Here is a 12,586-nt window from a genome sequence, read left to right as displayed (position 1 = left end):
CCCACACAGTATTTGGCAGCAATCCAGCTGCCTGCAGTCAGGGAGGCTCGAATGTTCAATGTTGTTTACAGGAAACATCTGGATTTTTTTCAAAGATCTGTTTCTTCAGCACTGACCGCTTGGCTGCAAGCCAACTTCAAACTTTTAACATTGTCAATGAGGACTATTTATAAACAAATCTACCCAGCAACAGCACTGGAGATCATTTTATGTTTTAAATTGTGAACCTATTTGAACTGTTCCCATCTCAGGAAAGGAGAATTATCCAGCTTTTCTTGCCCCTCTTAGCAACAACTGCCGGCTGGAGGATCTCTCCCACACCTCATAACATTGTGATGATGGATAGAAATACAATAGACGATCAGACAGGGACTCATTTTTCACAGATCAATATGTATATTCTTGGTTTTTTTTCCCTATGTGCTTCCATGGAATGTGAGACTCACTGGCAAGACCACCACGTGTTCCCTGTCCGTAATTGCTGTTGAACTGAGTGATTAACTGGGCCAGCTCAGAAGGAACTGAAGAGTCAGACATGTTGCTGTCCGACTGGAGCCACATGTAGGTGAGACCAGGGAGGGTTGTCAGATTTCCTTCATTGGTAAAGCAGAGCGGATTTCATGGTCACAGTTAGTATGTATTCCAAATTTATTAATTGAACTAAAATTTCCCCACCGGCCGTGGTGGTATGTGTTCCCGAGTTCCCACGGAATTATTGGTTCAATGTCATGAATACTTCCCTACCATCCACCCAAAAGATAAAGGGATTACTACTTTGATGTAGGGATGGATGTTGGTTGGATGCCTGAACAATTTGTTTGCGGAATCAGTGACTGGGTTGATGGATGGATGGATAGATAGTCTGAAAGATGTTGTTCCACATTCTCAATTTTGATCTTGATAAATTAAAGCAGGTCCATTATAATTTGTGTCAGTCTAATACATTCGGTGGCTGAAGCTTTCCTGGGTGAATTCCATCCCCAGACTATCAGGAACTGATGAGATGGACGTCACTAAGAGGAAACTGGAGATATTCCTGCGGTTCTGGTGATTCTTCTCCGCTGACAGCGAATCTTCACCCTAAACAGAAAGCGGGAACATGATTACATTGAGGAGGGACGGCTGTAATTTTTGCAACATGTGGTCATTTCATGTACAATAGGTCACTCAAGATGTCCTCGCCCAAATCAATAAGACACCAGACTTGGAACAGAAATCCTGTGAAACTCGGTGGACAGCTGCAGACTTTGAATTACTTTTCCATAACAAATCCATATTTAGAGATTCATTAACGTCACATTAGGTAGAGGTATTTTCGTTTCTACCATCACTTTAAAAATCATCTCACACTCCAGTGTAGAGATTCTGTTTGACGATGAGGTGATTACTGACCAATAGAGCGCAGAGGCTGCTGGGAAGCTGCACATTAATCTCGGTGTGGTTTAATTCCATTTCACATTGAATTCCGATGAAGATGTGACTTCCTGGTGACAGAATGGTCAATGCTATCTCAATTACGTTTAATCTCAATACATTATGTTAAACATACGAAAATAGAAATGAGGACCAGAAGTCGGAAATTCAGCCCTTCGAGCCTGCTCCGCCATTCAATCATCATGGCTGATCTCTTCCTGGTCTCAAATCCACCTCCCTTAAATGAATTGCATTTACATTTTGTGAAAGAAAGTGCGTATCATAATTGGTGAACATAACTTTTTATGTTGTGAGTTGATGATAATTGATTAATATCATTATTTCACTTTGTGAATTGTGACAATTGGTAATATTCGCCACGGAAATGCGAAACAATGACCATCTCAAGCAAAATAGAATCTCACCATCGCCATTTGATATTGACTGATATTGCCATCGTGGAATCCCCAATTATCAATACCATGGGGTTACCATTGACCAGAAACTGTCCTGGACTGGCCATATAAATGCTGAGGCTACAAGATACGGTCAGCGTCTTGGAAGCCTGCGGCGAGCAACTCACCTCCTGACTCCCAACGCCTGTTCACCATCTGCAAGGCACAAGTAAGGACTGTTGAATACTCTGACACCATACAGGCCAAAACAGCCCCGCTTGATTTCCACCCTATGCGCAAACACTCATTCCATCCACCACGGAAGCACAATGACAATAATGTACCATCCACATGATGAGCTGCAGGAACGCAGCAAGTCGCCCTTGAAACACTTTCTAAACCCAGGACCATTACCTTCTAGAAGGAAAAGGCAGCAGACACATGGGAAGATGACCACTTGGAAATTCCCCTCCAAATCTTAAAGTCCCTGCTCTGCTGACGATGTCGAATGTTTATTGAGATTGATGGAAGTAAGGTTAAGAGATCTACCTCCAAATCACTCACTAACCTAACTTTGAAATATATCACCGAATATGCGCTGGTTCAAAAACCTACAGCTTCCTCCCTAACAGCATCGTCGGTGTACCTACACCAGAGTGACTGCAGAGGTTCAAACAGGCAGTTCACCGCCTCTTTGTGAAAGGCAATTAGTGATGGACAATAAGTCATGGCCTAACCCTCGGCGGCCACACCGTACAACTTAATTTAAAACTGTACTTTGTGGAACGATGGCAATTTGTGAATCTAATTAATTATATTCATAAATGAATGAAAATTGGTGAATTTTTATTGCTATGCTTCTGAACATTTATGGCCTGCTCCTTCTCTGCTGGAAGATATAACTCATCCCACAGGAGATTCATGATGCAAAATCATAACCAATATCTGAAAACAAAGTGGACAGAGGAGACTGCAGCAACGATTGGCATATCTCACTCATAGCAGCACTGGGAAGGCCTTTCCAATGGTCACAGTTTAAACACTTCACCTGCTTGCAGGCCGAATGTTGCTGGAAGAAAGGGGCTGTGTTTGCGTCGCAATATTTACTCTGGACATAATCTGGTCCCTATACCACATGCCTTCCTCGTCACCTTACGTTCGTCAATCTCAATAAAAATTCGACACTGTCAGCGGAGTGGGGACTATATGATTTGGGGAAAATTGGCTGTCTGCTTAAGCTCCCCTGTCGCATTCACTCCTTCCACGGCAAAATGCACTGCACTGTACTGATTGATGATTCCACTTCCGAATGATTCTAAGTGAATAATTGAATGAAAGAGGATCCTGTCCGCCACCCAACACTATTCAGCATCTTCCTCTCCATGCTGCTGATCTTCGCCTTCCCTGAAGGTATGGATGAATCCACTTGCACACTCGGTCAGGCTGCAACCTCTACAACCTTTCAGTCATGAAAACGGAGACATAACCAGAATACACCCTCATCAGAGAATTCCTGATGGTTAGCATAAATGCTTCACAGCTCCAGTGTCCCAGGTTCGATTCCCGGCTGGGCCACTGTCTGTGCGGAGTCTGCACGTCCTCCCAGTATGTGCGTGGGTTTCCTCCGGGTGCTCCGGTTTCCTCCCACAATCCAAAGATGTGCGGGTTAGGTGGATTGGCCATGCTAAATTGCCCGTAGTGTCCTAAAAAGTAAGGAAACTTTTTACGCTGAAAGTTGGATCATCCAAACAAAACATCACCTACAGAGACTCATGGAATCTGTCCTCGGTGCCTGTAACTTGTTCTTCCTTAACATACGCATGGCAGTGGGACAAGGTGTTGCACTCTCGCCATGGTCACACTAAATAAGAGCCGGTGAGCAGATTCTCCTCTCGAGATTCCATGGTGAGAGACTGCCTTGATGTAGAATATGATGCTGTCATGGAGAAAGCAGATACGACCCAGCGGAAGGCCGATATCCCGCTTCAAGGATTTTTCCAAGTGTGACATAATGCCCGAAACCTAAACATTGATCATCACAATCGGGTGTCACCATCTGCAAATTGAAAAAAAATGGCGACACCTCCGGTGGGCTGGTGTGAGACACCAGGACCAGTGGATTTAGCAGGTTTGAAATGGACACAAACCGAGAAAATGGCAACCCAGAACGACAACTGGGAGCTTCATGTGCTACATTTGTGGAAATATTTGCTGTGTATCTATTGGAAATAGAAGGATGCCGTGGCCTTTGTGAAATTTAGTTGTACGCAACATGTGTTTCACACAAACACCCCCCCCCCCCCCCCCCCCACACACACACACAGCCTCTCACACACCTATTCTCTCTGTCTTGCACGCACACCCATATTTCCCCTTTAAAATTAAAATCCCATGTTAACTTCCTGGGAGGCTCCGGCGACAATGGCCCCAACCATCTTCCTAGTGGTATAATGAATCAATAAACTCTGCCCAACACTATGCTTGTTAGATGAATGTTACATTTCGCATGGACTCCACACAACGCCCAGGTAAACATTCCTCTATTTAACAAAGATGAACAAAAACGCGTGACCAGGAATTGAGCCACTTTGCTCTTGTGCTGAACTCAATGTGGGAGAATCAGCCAGCGACACCTGCAATTAGTTACACCTTAAAATTTGGCACCTCCCGTAGAAGGCGATGTGATATTACATTTGTGCAGATGGATTATGGACACATCAACATCATGGATTATACCTGACAGCGACATTTTCACAGTCACTGCAATTGCAAAGTTTGGCCAGCAGATGGAATTTAAATCGAGATGTCTTGCATTACATGAAGCAGACATTGTCTCAATAATTACAGCTGCCTCTGCTAATTTTAAATTGGACTCCATCTGTATTTTTGTTAGACTAGACTCTGTCTTTGTTTATAATACATGACACTCTGTTTCAATTAATACTGCACCAGTACTTGTCAATGTTTATATCACACAATCAATGTGATCCTATTTTCAATATGCAGGATCTGTCTCTGCAGTTTTAGAACATAGAACAGTACAGCACAGAACAGGCCCTTCGGCCCTCGATGTTGTGCCGAGCCATGATCACCCTACTCAAACCCACGTATGCACCCTATACCCGTAACCCAATAACCCCCCCCCCCCCCTTTAACCTTACTTTTTAGGACACTACGGGCAATTTAGCATGGCCAATCCACCTAACCCGCACATCTTTGGATTGTGGGAGGAAACCGGAGCACCCGGAGGAAACCCACGCACACACGGGGAGGACGTGCAGACTCCGCACAGACAGTGGCCCAGCCGGGAATCGAACCTGGGACACTGGAGCTGTGAAGCATTTATGCTAACCACCATGCTACCGTGTTGCCACATCCAGTCCTGAATAGTAATGAATAAATAAACAAAAGGCCGGAATAGGAGCCTCAATAAAATTCCCCTCTTCAATGATGCGGGAGCCCAGCACGTCAGTGCAAAAAAACAAGACTGAAAGTTTCTGCCAGAGGTGCCGAGAGGATGATCCATCTCGGCCTCCTCCGGTGCTCTGCATCATCATGGATGTCAGTCTTCAGTAAATTTCATTCACTCCACACGATACCAAGAAACGGCTGACGGCGCTGCTAATGCGTTATCCCTGGCAACATTCTGGCAGCTATACTGAAGATGTGTGGCCTGGAACTGGCTGCGCCCCAGACAAGTTGCTCCAGTGCAGGTACAGCACTGACATGTACCCAACAATGTGTAACATTGCCAAACATGACCCGTCCACATAAGGCAGGAAAAATCCAACCCGGCCAATTATTGGCCCATCAGTCCGCATTCGATCATCAGCAACTTCATGAAAAGTGTCAAGGAGCATCCTGTCACGTATAGTGTCCTAGCATAGTGCCCCCGGCCCTAGCTTCACACTTCATCATAAGGTCAGAAGTGGGGATGTTCGTTGATGATTACCCAATGTTCTGCACCATATTCGATTCCTCAAATACTGAAGCAGTCTGTCTTCATTTACAGTAAGACTTGGACAACATTCAGGCTTGGGATGGTCAGGCAAAAGGGAGATGCTAACCAACTCCCCTTGATTTTAAATGACTCTACATTGATTGAATCCCCCACCATCATTAGCATTGATGAAAAACTGAACTGGAAGAACCATTTAAATAATGTGGCTACAAGAGCAGGTCAGTGGTTGGAGATTTTACGGTGAGTTACTCACCTCCTGTCTTCCCAACCCCTACTCATCATCTAGAAGGCAGAAGTCAGGAGTTTAACTGAATATTCTCCATTTGTCTGAAGTGCGCCCCTCAAGCAACACTCGAGAATCTCAGCGCCATCCAGGACAAAGCGGCCGACTCGGGGAACACCCCATCCACCAGCTGAAACATTCACTCCCTGCATCACGGGTGTACAATTCTAGCAGCGTGAACGATATACAAGGATCGACTGCAGCAACTGCCTCCTTCTATACCACCTTCCAAACCCACAAACTCAGACATTTAAAAGGACCAGGCCCAACAGACGCATTGTAACAGCAAGACCTGCAAGTTCCCCGACAAGCCTCACACTATCTTCATATATATCATAGAATTTACAGTGCAGAAGATGGGAACTATATCTCTTTACTGTCACTGGTCAAAATCCTGAAACTCCCTTCCTATCAGCTCTGTGGGTGGACTTACTCAGTATGGAATGCAATGGTTCAATATGCGGGCTCAACACCACATTCCCAAGGGCAATTAGGAATTGGCATCAAATGCTGACGTTACTGGTGACACCAAGATGCCATTAAATCATTTTAAACATATCTCTCAGCTTACATTCACCTAACCCCCGCCTCTGTTTACATTACACTCGGCCATGTCTCTATCACATTGCAACAGGTAATGTCTCAGTTTTCCTGCACTCGGCTGAATATCAGTTGTTAATATACAGACCCACGCCTTGTTTATATTACAAATCATTAATAATAACTGCACGGAATCATGTCTCAGTTAGCCTGGCACGAAACACGTCACAATGGTTACAGCATCAGGACGTTTATCTGTGCATCGTAAACTGGAACAACATTCTGTTTGCATCATGTGGTTCGGTCTCAGTTATTACTCGACAAGATAGTTAGATTCTAATAAACTCAATGCTGCTTTAGTTAATTCTACACCTGTCCATGTCCCTGTTTATATAACACTAGCCCCTGCCCCTGTTATTCTTGTGCTGTAAGATATCCCTCTTATTGCTGCATTGATCATGTCTCAATTTGGATCAGTCGACACTCCGCTAGACCAGAACTCAGTTTATATTGCACTAGACCCAGTCTCTGATTATGTTATCGGCGGCACGGTGGCACAGTGGTTAACACTGCTGCCTCATAGCTCCAGGGTTCAATTCTTGAGGATCCGTGTGGAGTTTTCACTTTCTCCCTGTGTCTGAGAGGCTTTCCTCCGGATGCTCCTGTTTCGTCCCATAATCCAAAAATATGTAGGTTAAGTGTATTCGCCATTCTAAATTGCACCTTAGTGTCCAGGGATGCGCAGGTCATGTTGCAAGGGCAGGGGATTGGGGAAGGTGTTCATTCAGAGGTCGGTGCAGGTGCTATGGGCCGAGTGACATTCTGCCCTGTAGGGATTCTATATTTGATCCTGAATCTGCCTACTTTTTCCGAGACCTCCTCACTTTTATTAATGCACCAGATAATTCCTCTGGTTTGAATTGTGGGCGCATTATTCCACATGTCTTTGAGATGGAAAGATAATATAATAAATAGATATTTTGGACAAGAAATCAGTATAGCAACAGCCTGAAACGGGATGTATAGTGTATACAGTGTGTGCTATGCAGCATTTGATATTCATTTTCAGTGCAGTCGACAGAATTAGATTTCAGTTGTCATTTCTTCGTTGCCAGTACCCAAGACCAATTCCTACCCCAGAGAGCTGTATGTGTAGGAGGATGCAGAGTATTGTGTCCCATGTGCTTGTTGCCCTTGTGATTCTCGGAGGTTTCGGGAATGGAAGGTGCTGTTGAAGAAATCTTGGCGAGTTTCTGCAGTGCATCCCGTCGATGTTACACAATGCAGCTACTGTGTGCCTGCTGTGAAGAGAATGAATGTTGCTGCAACATTAGGTTTTGTCTCAGTTATTTATCTAATGGTCCTTTGTTTATGTTACACAATTCCAACTATTCCATTTGCTTAGTTTATTGCACTAGGCCCAGGCAATAGAAGTTCAGATGTACAATTTGAAGTGGCTGCAAGAAGATCAGGGAGGTCTGCGCTTGTATGTAGATGCGTCTAGAGTGCTGACAAGACAGATTATGACATTTATCTGGACATAGATCAGCATTGGTTGCTGAAGAATTTTAGACTATCACTTTTCCCTCAGATTGTTTTTTAATCTTCACAATTTCCACCTCAGCCACTTTCCAAATTATTGTGCATCGTCTACCGCAGCAATTACTGAGGCCGAGTCCAATGTAGTATGAACAGAGATATGGTCCAGTGCAGAACTGAAGCTGTATCTAATGTAATACAGAGATACGTTTAAATTAATAGAAACAGAGTCAGGTTCTAGGTTAATGAAAAGAGAGACAAACTGGGTCCATAACTCCATTAGATATAGGAGCAGAATTAGGCCATTCGACCCATCGAGACTGCTCCGCCATTAAATCATGGCCAATATGTTCCTAATCCCCATTCTCCTGCCTTCTTCCAATAACTTCTGAACGCCTCATTGATGAAGACATGTCCTCTAATTGGTGGCCTAGTTTAATATGAACAAAGAGAAATAAGTCCTCATTTAATATAAACTGACACAGGTACAAGGTAGTATAATATAAACAGAGACGGGCTCACGGCCTGGTGCAATACAGAGGCAGGGACGACTGTCCCTTCAAACACCCGCAGGACAGGTGCATCACAGGTTGGAGACAAAGAGAAACTCCCTTACACTGTCCCCATCAAACATTCTCGGAGCAGCTGCAGATTGTTTAGATATGTAATTAAATTTCCTCTACATAACTCGCTCAAACACATTAACTGCCTGGAAACCAAGAGTTCGATACCACGCAAAACCTCTTCTGCACTCATCCTTCAGAGACCTCCAAGACAGATTGACAGTGGGGTTAGTTACGAGGTAAAGAAACCTCTGCATTTCCCCATCAAACTCATCCAGGTCAGGTGCAGCACAGTTCAGGTACGGAGTAAATCTCCCTGTGCAGAGTCATATCAAACACTCACAGGGCAGGTTCAGTGCAGGTTACAGGCAAGTAAAGCTTGCTCTACACTGTTCAGTCAAATGCTCCAAGGTCTCGGCAGCTTGATCAAGTGCAAGGAAAGATTCTCCGGCCCTGCCACGTCAAATCCTCAACCACCATTTGAATCCCAAATCAGATATAGAGGAAAATTGTCTCTACAGTTCTCATTAAACACGCCAAGGTCATTTAATGCTCCAACCTCATTTTAGCGTAAAACTCCCTCGACGGATTCCAATACATCGGATTCGATCCATTTAGTTGGAAGCCAATGGGGTGAGTTCGGGCTGAGAGGGCTCTGAGAGGGCTGGTTTAGCTCAGTGGGCTAGACAGTGGTTTGTGATGCAGAACAAGACCAGCAGCGCGGGTTCAATTCCCATTCCAGCTTACCTGAACAGGCGCCGGAATGTAGCGACTCGGGGCTTTTCACAGTAAATTGTTATTAGTGCTGGCCACATGTCGATTAAAGACAGTGACCCTTCGTGGAGAGACATGAGATAGAACCAGTTATGAGAAAGACACACAGAGAGATAGGATACAGGAAAATTCTACTAACCCACTTGGCATGTCCTTATATTTAGAGATTGGAGGGAATCTTTCCTAATTATGAACATGGATAGCATAATGACATTTTTCTCATATAACCGATGAATAAAAAAATGTCGAAAAACAAACGCTACTGGAATCCGTTGATCTATTTGCAATTTTGGCTCTATTTCTGTGCTGTGTTGGTGGGGAAACATTTGTTTTGCTTTTCTCAGTCCGCAATCTAATCTGGAACTTCTATTTCTGAGTTTATTTACATAAAAACCTCACTGGTCACAATGAAATGTTCATGTCAGCAAAACGAGATAAACACATTCACTTATTGATTAGTTTCAACTCAAAATAGCGGTTTATTTTAAGAATATTGACAGTTGGTTAAATGAATAGAAACTTCCATTAGAACAGATGTTACTTAATTGAAATAAAACATACTTTAAATAAAGTATTCATTCTGAAATTTCTGATACCTCAATTATTAATGCATCTTTAACCAGCTACTTTTCCACTGAATGTTAAATTGACTGAAATATTAACCGCTTTAAAGTAAATAACTTGAAAAATCAGGCAGAGGATTGATCTGTAGTCACATCAATCTCAGATCTTGCGACATATTACAACCTGCATTTAAAAATGTTCACATTTGGAAAGAGCTTGCTTTTGGAAAACGCTTTACCCGACCTCAGGTCAACCCAACGCCCTTAAAACTCACTGATGTATTTTTGCTGAATTTAGTCACTGCTCCAATGTTGGAAACAGAGCAGGGAATTTGTGCACAGCAAGCTCCCACAAAAGGAGATGGGATACGCGACCAGCTAATCTGTGATTTTAGATGAAGAACGGACATTGGTCCAAGATTATGGGGAAAACAGCTCTGCTCTTTAGAATTATATCAGTGAGGCAATCCACCCGAAATGTGAATCTGTTCCTCTCTCTGCTGATGCTCACTGACCTGCTGAGCAGCCTTTTTTGTTGCTTTTGTTTTAGATTTCCAGAATCTGCAGCACTTTGCACAGTTCTGGATTCATTCTCGCCACATAGCCATCAGTGACAAAGTCAGCATTAACTGTCCATCCTGAGAAGCGGGAAGTGAACCACTTTTTTAATAAGATGCACTTCGAGCGATTTTATTGACATTTGACTTTTTGTAGCATGTTCCGTTGAACTGACTTGCTTGCTCGGCAATGTCAGAGATAGTTAACAGTCAACCACATCATTGCTGAACTAGAGTCACATATGGGCCAGACAGAGTAAGGAGGGAAGCTTTCTTCTCCTGAAGGACGTTGCTGAACCTGCTGGGCGTTGCGAAAGTTCGATAGCTTCATAAGTATTATAAATGACACGTCGATATTTTTCTGATTGATTAAGTCATTCAATTGAAAGTATCTACAGCTGCCATAAAACCATAAGATCTAGGATCAGAAATTGGCCATTCGGCCCATGGAATCTGATCTGCCATTCAATGAGTTCGTGGCAAATCTGGTAAAATCCTCAATTCCACATTTCCACATAATTCCCCATAACCCTTGATTCCCTTACTGATGGAGAATCTGTCTGTCTGAGCCTTGAACATATTTATTGACCAGGCCAACTCTCTATGGCAAAGAATTCTAGAGAATCACTACCTTCTGAGAGAAGAAATTCCTCCACATCCGCGTCTGAAATGAGTGGCACCTTACACTTAGATTGTGCCCTATGGTCCTAGACCCTCCCACAAGCCGAAACAATCTTTAATATCTACACTGTCAAGTGCCCTGAGAAAACTATAAATCTCAGTAACTTCGTCTCTCATTCTTCTAAACTCCAATGCATGTAGTCCTAACCTACTTAAGCTCTCCTCATGTCAGTCTCTGTGGTGCAATTGGTCAGCGTGTTTGGCTGTTTACCGCAAGGTCTGTGATTCAAGGCCGGATTCTTCATTATTTGCTGACAGAGAGTACCGGTGGGCCGAAGAGCCTCTTCCTGTGCTGTGAAATGCTACCTGCCTTTGAAAATCCCTCCATTCTCGGGAATAACCTAAAAAGCCTTCTCAGGACTGTCCCCAAATATCTATCCTTACATAAGGAGACCAAAATCGTTCACAGCATTACAATATGCCCTGGAGGAATCCTGTGTCTGGAGTATTAGTTCAGACATCCAGGTTACCAGTTTTGTAATAATCTTGCGAAACTACCCCTAAGACTGAAATCATCACATCTAAAAGATGGAACAACTGAACAAAATACACTCCTCTTGCATTGGATCACAGGTCTGGATCATGGGCTCAGGTATCTGTTGTGGGTGGTGATATGGATTCCACTGAGACAAGACTGTTAACCTATCATGGTTTGTATTTTGACATTCTGAGATATTGCTCAGTGTGTCTAAAGTTCAAACTCTGGGTCCAGTCTTACTTGGGTCAATTTAATTTTCAGAGGCTGGTCTTTTATTAGTCTTGGTCTTATTCGGACACAATGATAATTGTAAATGGGAAGTCCATTGGCTCCATATAAAATATCAGTTATTCCAAAAATAGCATCTAAATGCAAGCAAGGCAGAAACATATGTACAACCTGATCTTCTCACTGCATCAGCTGCACGGTTAGAGCGGTTGGAAGCTGGGATTGTTTTCCTTATAACCCAGCAGGTTATGGGAAGGCCTGGTAAAAAAGGTCAAAATCGGAATGGTTTTGTTTGATTAGTTAGAAAGAAACTTAATTCACTGGAAGAAGGGTCAGAAAACAGAGAACACTGATTAATGAGATATTAATTAATTTTCCGCTCTGATTATAAAGCGATCAAATTGCAACAGGACTAGACAGGGCGGATGCAGAAAGGATGGTCCCAATGGCCGGCAAAGCTAGAACAAGGTGTCACAGTCTAAGGATACGGGGTAAACCATTTAGGACTGAGATGAGGAGCAATGTCTTCACCCTGAGATTTGTGAATCTGTGAATTCGATACAACAGAACGAAGTTGAGTCCAAATTATTGTATGTTTTCAAGGAGGAGCT

The sequence above is a fragment of the Scyliorhinus canicula genome, chromosome 17 (genome assembly GCF_902713615.1).
Source record: "Scyliorhinus canicula chromosome 17, sScyCan1.1, whole genome shotgun sequence".
NCBI classification, from domain to species: domain Eukaryota; kingdom Metazoa; phylum Chordata; class Chondrichthyes; order Carcharhiniformes; family Scyliorhinidae; genus Scyliorhinus; species Scyliorhinus canicula.
The sequence above is the reverse complement of the archived record's forward strand: the minus strand, read 5'-3'. Positions refer to the sequence as shown.